This window comes from Oxyura jamaicensis, chromosome 6 (assembly GCF_011077185.1).
Source record: "Oxyura jamaicensis isolate SHBP4307 breed ruddy duck chromosome 6, BPBGC_Ojam_1.0, whole genome shotgun sequence".
Lineage (NCBI taxonomy): Eukaryota > Metazoa > Chordata > Aves > Anseriformes > Anatidae > Oxyura > Oxyura jamaicensis.
In genome coordinates, this window is record NC_048898.1 from 15271177 (window position 1) to 15282515 (window position 11339).

Below are 11339 nucleotides of genomic sequence, written 5' to 3' on the forward strand. Positions count from 1 at the left end.
GCGGGCCCCCGCCGGCGGCCGGGGGGGGGGGGGGGGCGGGGGCCCCCCCCCCCCGCGCGGGGGGGGGGGGGCGGGGGGGGCCCCCCCCCCCCCCCCCGCACGCCCACACGCAGCCGCTCGCCGTGCCCGCAGCCCCGCGGCACGCCCCGGGCGCGGTCCCGACCGCTTCCGCTGCCCCTGAGGAGAAGCCTGAGGAGGGTGAGGGGGGGCTGTGCCGCCTCCCGCCCGCCCGCTGCCCCCAGGCACAGGCTTGGATGCGGGGAGCCGTTGCTGCCGCTGGTTGGTCATTTTAAGGAATTTTCGCCTTTGTCCCCACGCTGCTATTTTAAGCCGTATAAGAGCGCTCCCGGCAGGCTTGCCGTTGGAAACGCCTGGGTACGGCGTGTGCCCTGCGCTGGGACGGGGCCGGCCCCAGCCCTGTCAGGCTCCTGCCGCGCGCACGGAGCTCTCCTCACGGCGTCCCGCCCCGCAACGGCTGCGCCTGTCCCCAGGGACCAGGCCGAGGGAGCTGGGGAAAACTCCTTTCAGTCAGGGTTAGAAACCTCAACAGCACCTTCAGCTCCGTCTTCTGTGTGGTGGGAGCTTTGTTTACTTACTGAGCTGATAATGGTAAAAGTCAGACACCTAGTTCTGACCTGCACAGTCCCGGTTTCTTTACAAAGAACTGTACCTGCAGGCTTGATAACTGATAATCACGTTATGCACTGGCATTTGAGACGTAAAAATACCACCTTCTCAGCAGTAATGAGTGTATAAAGTCACTTGAGCAATACAGTGTATTTTGTGCTGTTGAGCATTGGCCGTCCTTCCCAGTTACAATATGCACGTTCCCAGTAGGGCCTCTTTAGCATACAATGGGTTAGTAATAACAAATGCACACAAAAATCCTTCTGGATTGTAATGTGAAGCAGCTAGGAATTACAAAAAGCAATTCGTCCATGTTACAAACTAATAACCTGACAAATTCCATTTTGTGGAAGTAGGCAAACCTTATAAACCACTTCTACCTTATGGGGCTAGCATGTGGGCTAAGTTCTCCGATTCAAAGCAATTGCTTTAAGTCTTGGACCTTTTACGCTGAGTCCTGTCAGAAATATGCATGAGCACACGTGTTTTAAATAATAAAAAAAGTGTTACTTGACAATTTTAAAAGGCTATCTTGGTGGCTCTGATGGGTATGGTCGCTACAGGCAAAATAAAATATAAAAGATCAGACAGACAAACATTTCTGGTGGCTTTCTAAAACTTTACTCACCTACAGTTTTGGGGGGTAGAGTGTTGGCATTTCTTTCAGCATTCGGGTTATATTAATATAATTTTTACCTGTGAAAAAGAAAAATCAATTCCTTGTTTGTACTGCGTGACTGTACTGCAGATCAGTCACTGAAATTCCATGGCTGCTATTGCTGTGGCTACTTAATTTTCAAAGCCACATCCAGCAAAATTACCTGCAATTAACAGCAATACATGTAGCACTATATATATATTTGCATACCACCTTTACACTGTTTTCTCTTTCCTTTGCAGTATTCATATGTCACGTTGATGTCATATACATAACAGCTTGGCAGCAGGTACTGTTTTTATTTTTTTTAACCAGATTCTTTGCCCTTTGCACTGTTCAGTATATGTAATTATGCACTAATTATGCTGCTACTGTGAGATTGCTTCTCCAGTTTATGCAGTTCCATTAACTACAGATCCTAACGGATGGTTAGAAAATAACAATAGATTTGATCACAGTATTTTCCATTTCTTGAGCCCAAGGTGAAAATGTATGAATTCTTTTATTTGTCCTACTTCCAAAATGGTGTTACACATGCCACAATGGATTTCCACTGAGAAAAAAAGAGATGTGGATCCTCCTTTCCACACGCACAACATTTTAGTGTTGTTAAGAAGCTGTATCTATTATTAGCAGTATAGGAGTGACTGGCATCCCAAATAAGATAAAGTGGTTATACTGAAAGGATTATCTTTTAATACACTCTATGTCCGTTGCTATTTCATGGGAACTCAGGTGAGTCCAGTTAAACCCAATTCTGCACAAAGCATGGTATCAGCAAACTTTTCTGCTTACAGAAATATTCATTTTATTTAGGGACACAATATCCCTATATCCTAGATGATAAGTAGTAAATTCTGACAACATGGAATTACCTGAATTTGTAAAGATGTCATGGGCACAATCTTACCTGCATTACTTTTTTATTTTGCAAAACTGCAATGAGAATACACAGGAAGAGATGAAAGACTGTTTTGTGGCTTCAGTCAAGCTAGAGTGGAAGCACAGACTGTCTTCCCTCTGATTTGAATTAAACTTGAGTCCTAGTGAAGTACGAAAATAAGAATTCATGGCCTACACACTGAATATAAAGATCACTAAGCGTCCATGACAATAATCTACCTTCACCAAGTATACATTTTTATTTTCATTACTTAGGCTTAGTTTTTGCTCTGACAATTTGTTTATTTTGCTTTCCACATATTCTGAAAATCCTTTTCCTACACATAGTGTATTTTTATAATGAAGTGAAGAAATCCTCTCTTTGCTTCCACTGAAGTAAGAGATGTATGAATACAGAAGTAGTAGACTTTGTTAGAAAAAGGGAGATGACCGCATGCTGACAAACAGTGTAGCTGCAATGTGGTCTCTACCGCAGTTCTGCATCCTGTGGTGGGTGTACATGGAACTGGAACTACAGCTGGCGGGACCAGTGGAAGCATTTTCAGAGGTTTACGACCTTGCAGTTGTCTGTAATTATAAGGTGTTGTGCTAATACAAATACTTCAGTGAAGTCCATATGTGTGGTTCAGCTGTATGCACTAAACAAATTTTATAGTAGTTATTTTCAGAATTAGGTACCACAGCAATGAATGACCAGGTTTTCTAGGTGTTTAACTTCCCTGTGGTGAATCATCTTTCTCTGGAATGACCTGATCTTGTTCCTTGATTGTACCAGCTTCTAACTTTTCTGAGTTACACCTGTTTAGCTGCTTAATAAAGTGTACAGAAATGCTGTATAAAATGAATGTCATTATTGTCTTGATCCTATGACGGTTTAAGCACATGTCAAAATGTAAGAATTAAAGTCTCATTTTATCATCTTCTGGAGAACTGGAGGCTATTGTTGATCAGCAGACATAGAAGGCATTCTGCAATTCACTCTTATCAAGCCATTAACTTTGGGTAATCTAAGGAGTAAACACTGGATTATCTGAAGACTCTGTTAAAGAAAAAAATAAAAAAATAAATCCTTTTTTTCTGTGTTAATGTCTGCCTTACATTTGGATTGGTATGGATTTGTTGTAGAATGGTATTACTATATTGATAGCTCTAGCATGTAGCTGGCTGACACAGAAAGAATGTATTTCACACCTAAGAAATGACAACAAAGGGAAAAGAGAGAGCAGATGATTAAGCAGATATGACAGTGTAAGTTCACCGTAATGCTCTGTCAGTGTGCCATACCTTTATGAAGATGGCTTCTGCCATGAGACTAGGCTAGGTTCTGTTTCGTTCTGGGTCTTGGCTGGCTGTGTGCTAGGAACTGCAACAAGACAAACACTATACACAGCTTTTTCTACACTGAGTCATCACCAGTCACTTAATGAAATAGATGGGAGCAGACTATCTAGGACTGGGAAATTTAAATCACAATTGCTAGCCATCGCTTGAACACTCAGTTTATTTCATCATACAACACTGCTTGGTTCCTAGCTGCCCTTCTATAGGCGTGTTGTGTTGATCAAACATAGTGGGGCTGGGATCTGCAGAGACTGCTGCTACAGATTCACTGCTTCCTTCAAGGAGTTTCTTGCTAGAAGGTATACACAGCTATGTAGCATCTGCTGGGAAGCCAAGAGTGCAAAAGTAGTTTAGCTTTTTATCTTTGAGTTACAGTGCCAACTGCTCTGAGCCCAAAACGTTTTATTAACCACACTGCATTCTTAGGGGTTTATCTTGAAGTATCACAACAATTGTAACAACACAATTCAAATAATTTTTTTTTGAGAATAGAAAACAGTTGTAGAAAAGAAAGACAAACATATTTAATGTATGTGTATATATTTCTGTATATGTGAATGCTCATTCTAGAAATTGCTAGTGAGGTTCAAAGAACAAGTTTTCCTACTTTTCTTCTGAAAAATTCCAGACAGGAATATATTTGCAGGTGCCTCTATATATGTGAAGCACGTACGGCAGATTATATGTAGTTAAAATTACAGTCTATTCACAGTAAATGCAAGCAAAATATCTTTCTGCTCTTGTGGCAGCATTACTACAAACCTACCACAGACACTGATTTTCAGAAGGCAACAGGTAATTTTCAGGAGCTTGACTCTGTGATTAGGTAAATGAGTACCACTAAAAGAAAAAGTTGAAGCCAAAAAAATGGCCATATACATATTATCAAGTATCATGCTCACTATGGCAGAGTTCTTTTAAATACAATTTTTACAGAATTAGAGATGTATATTTTTTTTCTGAGTATGTGCTCTGCCTCAGAGTCTGTCAATATAAATGACTTGCTTGTAAACAATCGAACTGCTTTATTGACAGTAGGTGGGCATTTTAACAGTCATTTTACCACTAATAATTTTAGTAAATATTTATGGTCATGAACACAAGAAAATTGAGGAAAATCAATTAAAGATATTAACTGCATTTAAGCTAAGAATATTAAATCTCATGTGAATGCTATCGTTCATCTTTAAATGGCCTTTGCTGCACTATGATTCTTTTCTAAGAACATGCCTTTTCGGAACAGTCAGACACTTGTTTTACAGAGCTGTTGCATCTACCAACTGACATGTGGTAACTTCTTGTATGCTCTTTATTCATTTCCTTAAAAAGTGTAAAGGTTTGTTTAAGTCACTGTTGTTGGTCAGTGTAAGCTTCATTATTGTTGATCAGTCTAAGCTTCATTACTGTTGATCAATCTAAGCTTCATTGTTTTACTTTGCACTGGAATTAACAGGTATCTCAGCTGAACTGCACACAGTTACATCTTCATGCTTGATCAAGTATTTTTGCATTTAATTATTTTACATCAGTTTCAAGGACCCCTGTATCCAAATCAGCCTATACAACTGACCTATGAAATACTTGCTTATTTTTTGGCTGCACATTTATTGGTGTCTGTTTCAGCTTAGCAGGGTTTTTTGCCCTTGTAATATTATGTGCTTGTATCTGTCAACTCTTTTCCAAGAGTTCCTTGTATTGGATTTGACTCACCAAGGTTTTAAAGCATGTGTTTATTGGTAAGTGTAAGATTAGTCTGAAATTTTAAGTGTTTTGCTGGTTTGGAGTCTCCTGAGTTATTTATATCCCTACAGCAAAATGAACAGGCTCAGGGGCTTCTGCAGTTTTGTGTACATTCCAGATCACAAAGCCAAAGTCTTTGGACTAGCCAAGACTTCTAGAAAAAACACTGACAAAAAAAAAAAAATACAATATTTTGTAGTAATGAATTCATTGAACATGCATGTATGTAATTGTAGTTTACTGGATGATTTTGAAGATGCTTAATTCTTTCATAGATTCTTTATGGCTTAAATAATTATCGTGCTTAGCATGCATCTAAAGATTTGTGACTTTGTATTAGTAGGTATAGGAGCTCACAGCCATCAGCAAGTACTAAATGACCAAGTTGTGCAGTACTTAAAAAAAAGATATTGCTAGATAGCACCAAATTTCTGCACCTAAGTATAAACTCCCTTCACATACAAATATTCAAATCCACAGAATAAATCACATTGATGTACTTTTGAGTATCTTATTTGTGCTGTATTCATTGATCCATCTTGCCTGAAACTCTTCCAGTGTCCCAGACTTCAGAGGAGCTTCAAATAAAGAAAATTAATGAATAACACAAAAATACTTCCTTCCTCCTGCCCTGGGATGTTGAACCTACAATTATTGTAACATAATTGGACCTTGTACTTGTACAAAATTCAGTAGGACTCATTGTAAGATTGCTCCGTGAATGTGTACATTTTGTTCTCTGTTCCACATAAAAATGCAGTGGTGTCAGAGAAAGAACAGTGTATATTCACAGAGTGCCACTCAGAGGTTTAAAGATCTGTGGGCTGTAGGCAGAGTTTTATACTGTTGCAAAGGGGAGAATCCAGAATTACATTGATCCATACAGTACTTCTGTGCTGGAAAAGCAAACAAACAAAAAACCACCACAACTATCCTCATGACATTTTATGTCTGTAAGAATTGGTTTAGATTTTTTCTGAAGTGTACTGAAAACATACTCATCTTTCTCATTAGTCTCCTTATTAACTAGATTCATGACTATTAAGAATTAAATTTTGAATCTCTTACATATGCAGAAGATTCCCTGTTCCTTGCCTTTCTTTTCTGTTGTGGTCAAGTATCAGTGGACCAGATTTTTGCCTCATTACTCAGGTAACGTTACCCACCTGAGTATTCAGAGAAAGGAATGAGATTCTTAAACCTCCCCTTGAAGGAGCTTGGTATAAACCGGCAGTTCTGATAAACTATTTTCAAGTATTTCTTATTTAAGTACATGTCATGTACTCAGTCCATTGACAGAAAAGAAAAATTGATTAATAAAGAATTTAGTGTTTTATTATTTATTTATTTATTTATTTATTGATACTAGTGGGTATTTGAGTTCTGCTACCTTGAAGCAGCTGGAAGATGAGAAGCAAAAATTAAGGGCTACTACATCTTTCTGCAAATGCCCTAGGATTTCAGGGATTCCATTAAATTCCCATTTATATTTTGAGCTCTATGTGTAGGAAAATGCCCCTGATGCCAGGGAACAATATTTCCCATGCAAGTGTGTAATTCTTTACTGTTACATATTGTGTTGGCATTGCCAATTAAATATGGTTTGTAGTGGTAAAGTGTGTGCAAATGGCTGCCAAATGAGGGTCAATAGACTCAGAAATGTCACACTGTACAAAGCATGCTGTGCTTGTGAAATATTTTCCCCTCTGAGACAAACTTTTTACATTCATTAGTGTCCCTTGCAAAGCAGTTAGCCAAGGCTAGGCTCGCATTTTTCACTCATACTGTATTTGATTTACATCAGTTGAAGGAAACGGTAATGTGCAACAGTGACTCTGGAATTTAAACAGAAACCCACAAGGGATCTCCACACTGCCGGCCAACTTCCAAATAGGGGAGAAGAGAAGCAGCTCTAGTAGCCTGGGAAGCCATCCGCAGTACAGCGAGGGACAAAGCAGTTGGGAGTACAAGAGCCTCTTGGAGTTTGTTCAGAAAGGTAACTGCTGCCATGCTTTAGGCAGAATAAGGGAATGAAATACAAATCCTGTGATAACGGAAGGAACGTTAACCATCTGGAACCTGATCGACAGAAGTGCAGCTATCACTTTTAAATCCATTTTTCAGGAAGTAATAGTGCACTTACCCCAAATTCAAAGATTAACCAATAACAATCTGTTGGCATTGTGGATTTATCAGGAAGGCTCACGTGAAGAATGCATGAGGAGATTAGTGGGACTTACTACCCGATCTGGCTGAAATTCTGCCAGATCAGACTGTGAACAGAACTAAATACACCAAACTAAATACAAATCTTTATTCAAAGATTTAACAAGAGCTCTTAATATGCATTTAACGTAAGGAGGAACTTGAAAAAAGCCCCAGAAAAGTAGATGATCAACAGCTTCTAACTACTAGGTGGTAATTTCATGTGTATTTGGCTGTTGCAGATTTTCCAGGGTTCCGTAAGTAGCGGTAGGCGCCTGTCAGCCAGGCTCATAGAGATGCAGCAGCCTACAGGCCAAAGGAGCACAGAGCCAGACCAGCAACAGCAAATCTGACAGAGTAGAAGCCTGCAAAGTGATTCATGTTTCTAGTGAGCCACTGTTTACAGAATACTTTTTAAGTGGTACCCTTTTTGGCTGCGTTATAGACAAGTTTTAAGAGCTTTTGGTAGGATGAGGATAAATCTGACTTTTAGAAGCGATCAGGGAAAAAGAAGCCAATGTCTTATAAATTAAAATGCTGTTAGAAAAGCTCTCTTGTGGAGGTGGGCTTTTTATGGAGGAAAGAAATTGTAAGCCACTTTCCCTTACACACTGTGAGAGAGCTGTGAATTTTCTAGAAAAGTAGCTCAAGCAAGAATAGCTGTGGAAGAGATATGGATGCTTATTTTCCTGGGAGAGTGAGATAAGATGAAGGTAGAGGTAAACAATTTTTCTTTCAAACTGCCTAAAGCAATTATATTGTGTTTTTTAGCAAAGGGGATTTGATGGCACAGTTTCAAACTTCTGAAACTGGCTTTGCTGTCTGAACAACAATTGTATTTGACTTTCTTTAGGGTGGTATATATCAGTTAATTATTATATGTAATTAGGTGAAAGCCTTAACATTTCTCCTTGAAGGTTCTAAATAATTTCTTGTGTGCCTTCATGCCTTTCCTCTATCACTACCACCAAAGTAAAGATATCATGTGCAAGTGGTAATGGGGAAGGACTCCTTAATTTCAAGTCACAACTCTCAAATTAGGACTGTATTGTTAAAATTGAGTCATAGTGATTCAGCTAACGTGCTGTCAGTGAAAGATTTAGTAGGAGTAGTACTAAATTACACCATTAGCTTTCAGAGCTGTCCTAAATAGGAAATGTTGAAACTTCGATAAAGTTGTTTCTGTCTAACTGCAGAAATTGTGTACTTCATTCTGTACGACAACATTGCTTTGTCTGCTGTTTGGAAGTTGTTATTTTACATCCCCCCCCACCCCAAGAAAAAAAAAAGAAAAAAAAAGAAAAAGTTTTAAACACCAATGCATAATGCGGTTCCATTTTTCACCTTCTATCCTCTACATGATCATGGAGTTCAAAAAAAAGTTTGCAAAGGTGTAAAAGACTCCTTTGCACAGCATTCCGTAACCGGTAGGTCCTTCTTGAAGATTAAAAAATAAATACGTGAAATCCGTAGCTGTAAGTGACTAAATAAGGGTTTCTGAATGTTGAGTGTTTATACCTTCCCTATAGGTATATTTTCACTATAGTTTCACACAAACATGTCACTGATTCCAAAAGTTTATGTGGAACAAAGTTCAAAAGACCAAAAGTTCAAAATCTGTTTGAAAAAATGCACTACGTAAAATCCCACTGGGGTCCAGTAAGCACAGAGACACTATTTCTGTCTCAAGAAGATTCTCAGCTTCAGTCAGCTGGACATAAGTACTTTGGGAATTGTTGTTTTCTTCTTCTCCGGCTTCTGTTCTTTTTCATAGACATCTACTGTTGGCCACTGTCAGAACTTTAGCATAATTTAGCATAATGTGCTAAATGACACACATGGTCTGACTCCCTGTGTCTTTATGCTGATCCTGTAAAATGATTCTGCTCTAACACCTCAAATCAAGAAAGAAGGACCAAAAATGGTATCAGGGTTAGAAGAAAGCTTACAGTGATGATGCATTACGAAAATAACTTGTTATCTCCTGTTGCTGTTTCCTCTTTTCTGCGTGACAGAGTTTTCCTTTTGCTGTAATTGACTTGTCACTGTTACAGAAAGATACATATTCTGTAAATGGAGCACTGTTTCTGGATCAAAATTAACCATAACATGAGAGAAAACAGAACACATCCTGCATCATCATGTCCTGACCCTATGGACAACGGCAGACATAGTGATTCCAGAGGCACAGCTGTGGGTCAGACCACGTGGCAGGCTTACATCTGGTCACGGGGCAGAGACTGCCTGCTGAGCAAACCTCTAACTGCCAGGTGTGCTTTTACCACTCAAAACATGAGCTGTAAAAAAACTGCATCCCATAGTGACTCTTATTATATTGCACATATACTACAGGTGCCCTTTGTGTACTCCCCTGCACCTTATTTACATGCTTATGACATTCTCTGTGAGATACAGCCTCGTATATCTTCCTTCATGTAAGCTGGGGGTAGTTTGTGGCATTGCTCTTCCAAAAATAAGCCTGGAAACCAATTCCCATGGTTTTGTGCAAACCAGTTTTCTTTACAGTTTCTAACCATCTCTAACATAGCCTAAAAATTCCATTTGTGTTTAATTAGGTTTGCATTTCAATTGGAGACTGGGAGAGAGGGCAGAGAGAAAATAATGCAATAGAAACCCAGGGAAAATTAGATCTCAAAATGAGGTAAAGGAAACAGACACAACAAGGGACTGAGGCAGAGAGAAAATTTCTTTTGGGAAAATCACAGAAGCATTCTACCAACAGGGCTGTTCAGAGTGAGAGCTTTCACAAAGCAATATTTTATTTTATCTATGAAATAACAGTGAGCATAGATTTCCTTTTAGCAAGGGAAACATGCCTTCTATATTTTAAAATCAAAGTAAATAGTAGAGGAGAGGAAGAATATGGGTTTAAACTGCAGCAAAACTTTTTTGGAAATCCCTCCACATCAAAATTGATACAGTTTATACAACCACAGCACAAAACCCTTGGGAGGTCAGCTTCCTTCAGCTGCCATAGGAAACCTGTACTTCTATAGCATTCAGGAAGAGTTAAAAATAATATCACTAAGCGTATTTCCAAATGTGATTATCAGCAGCAAAGGCCCTGTGCTATGCTTGTTGATGTCAGTAAAGCTCTGTGCAGAAAATGTACTTCTGAGAGCTTGTTACAGTCCTTGATGGCTACGAATTGCATCACCTCAGTACAATTGCTTCCAAATCTTGCAGCTGAGAGAATCCTGGGGATGACAGAGAAGCCTTCACTGCTGGGCACTGCAGCCCAGTTCTCCTTGTAGCTGTCTAGTTGCAAAATACAGCATCAAAGTCAGATGAAGATCTGAAGTACAAAGAGTCGTGGTTGATGGATGTGCAGGGCTCAAGCCCTAAAAGCAAGTAGCTTTCAAGTGGCTATGGAAAGGCCCTCCAGAGCTCTTCATGGCTTGCCAGTAAAATGTGAACCTCAACAGCTGGGGAACCCCTTTGATCGTATGTCAAATGTCCAATGCCTACAAGAGATGCACATGCTAATTGCCACATGTTACATGGTAAGATGTAAACCTGCCAGTGCAAGAACAGATGGCATTACATATGGACTTTCTAACTTGAAATGTAGAAGAGAAATTATTATGTCCAGCAGGCTGATCAGGTGTTGATATCAGCAGATAGTACAGTCTTTGGATTATTGGCCTTTGGATTTGTGGATAGGCTTTACATAATAACATTTATGTTCTGTTCAACTCCAGCAAGCATGTGAAGAAGAGGAGAAAAGAAAAGAAAAAAGAAAAAAAAGAAAAGAGAAAAGAAAAGAAAAGAAAAGAAAAGAAAAGAAAAGAAAAGAAAAGAAAAGAAAAGAAAAGAAAAGAAAAGAAAAGAAAAGAAAAGAAAA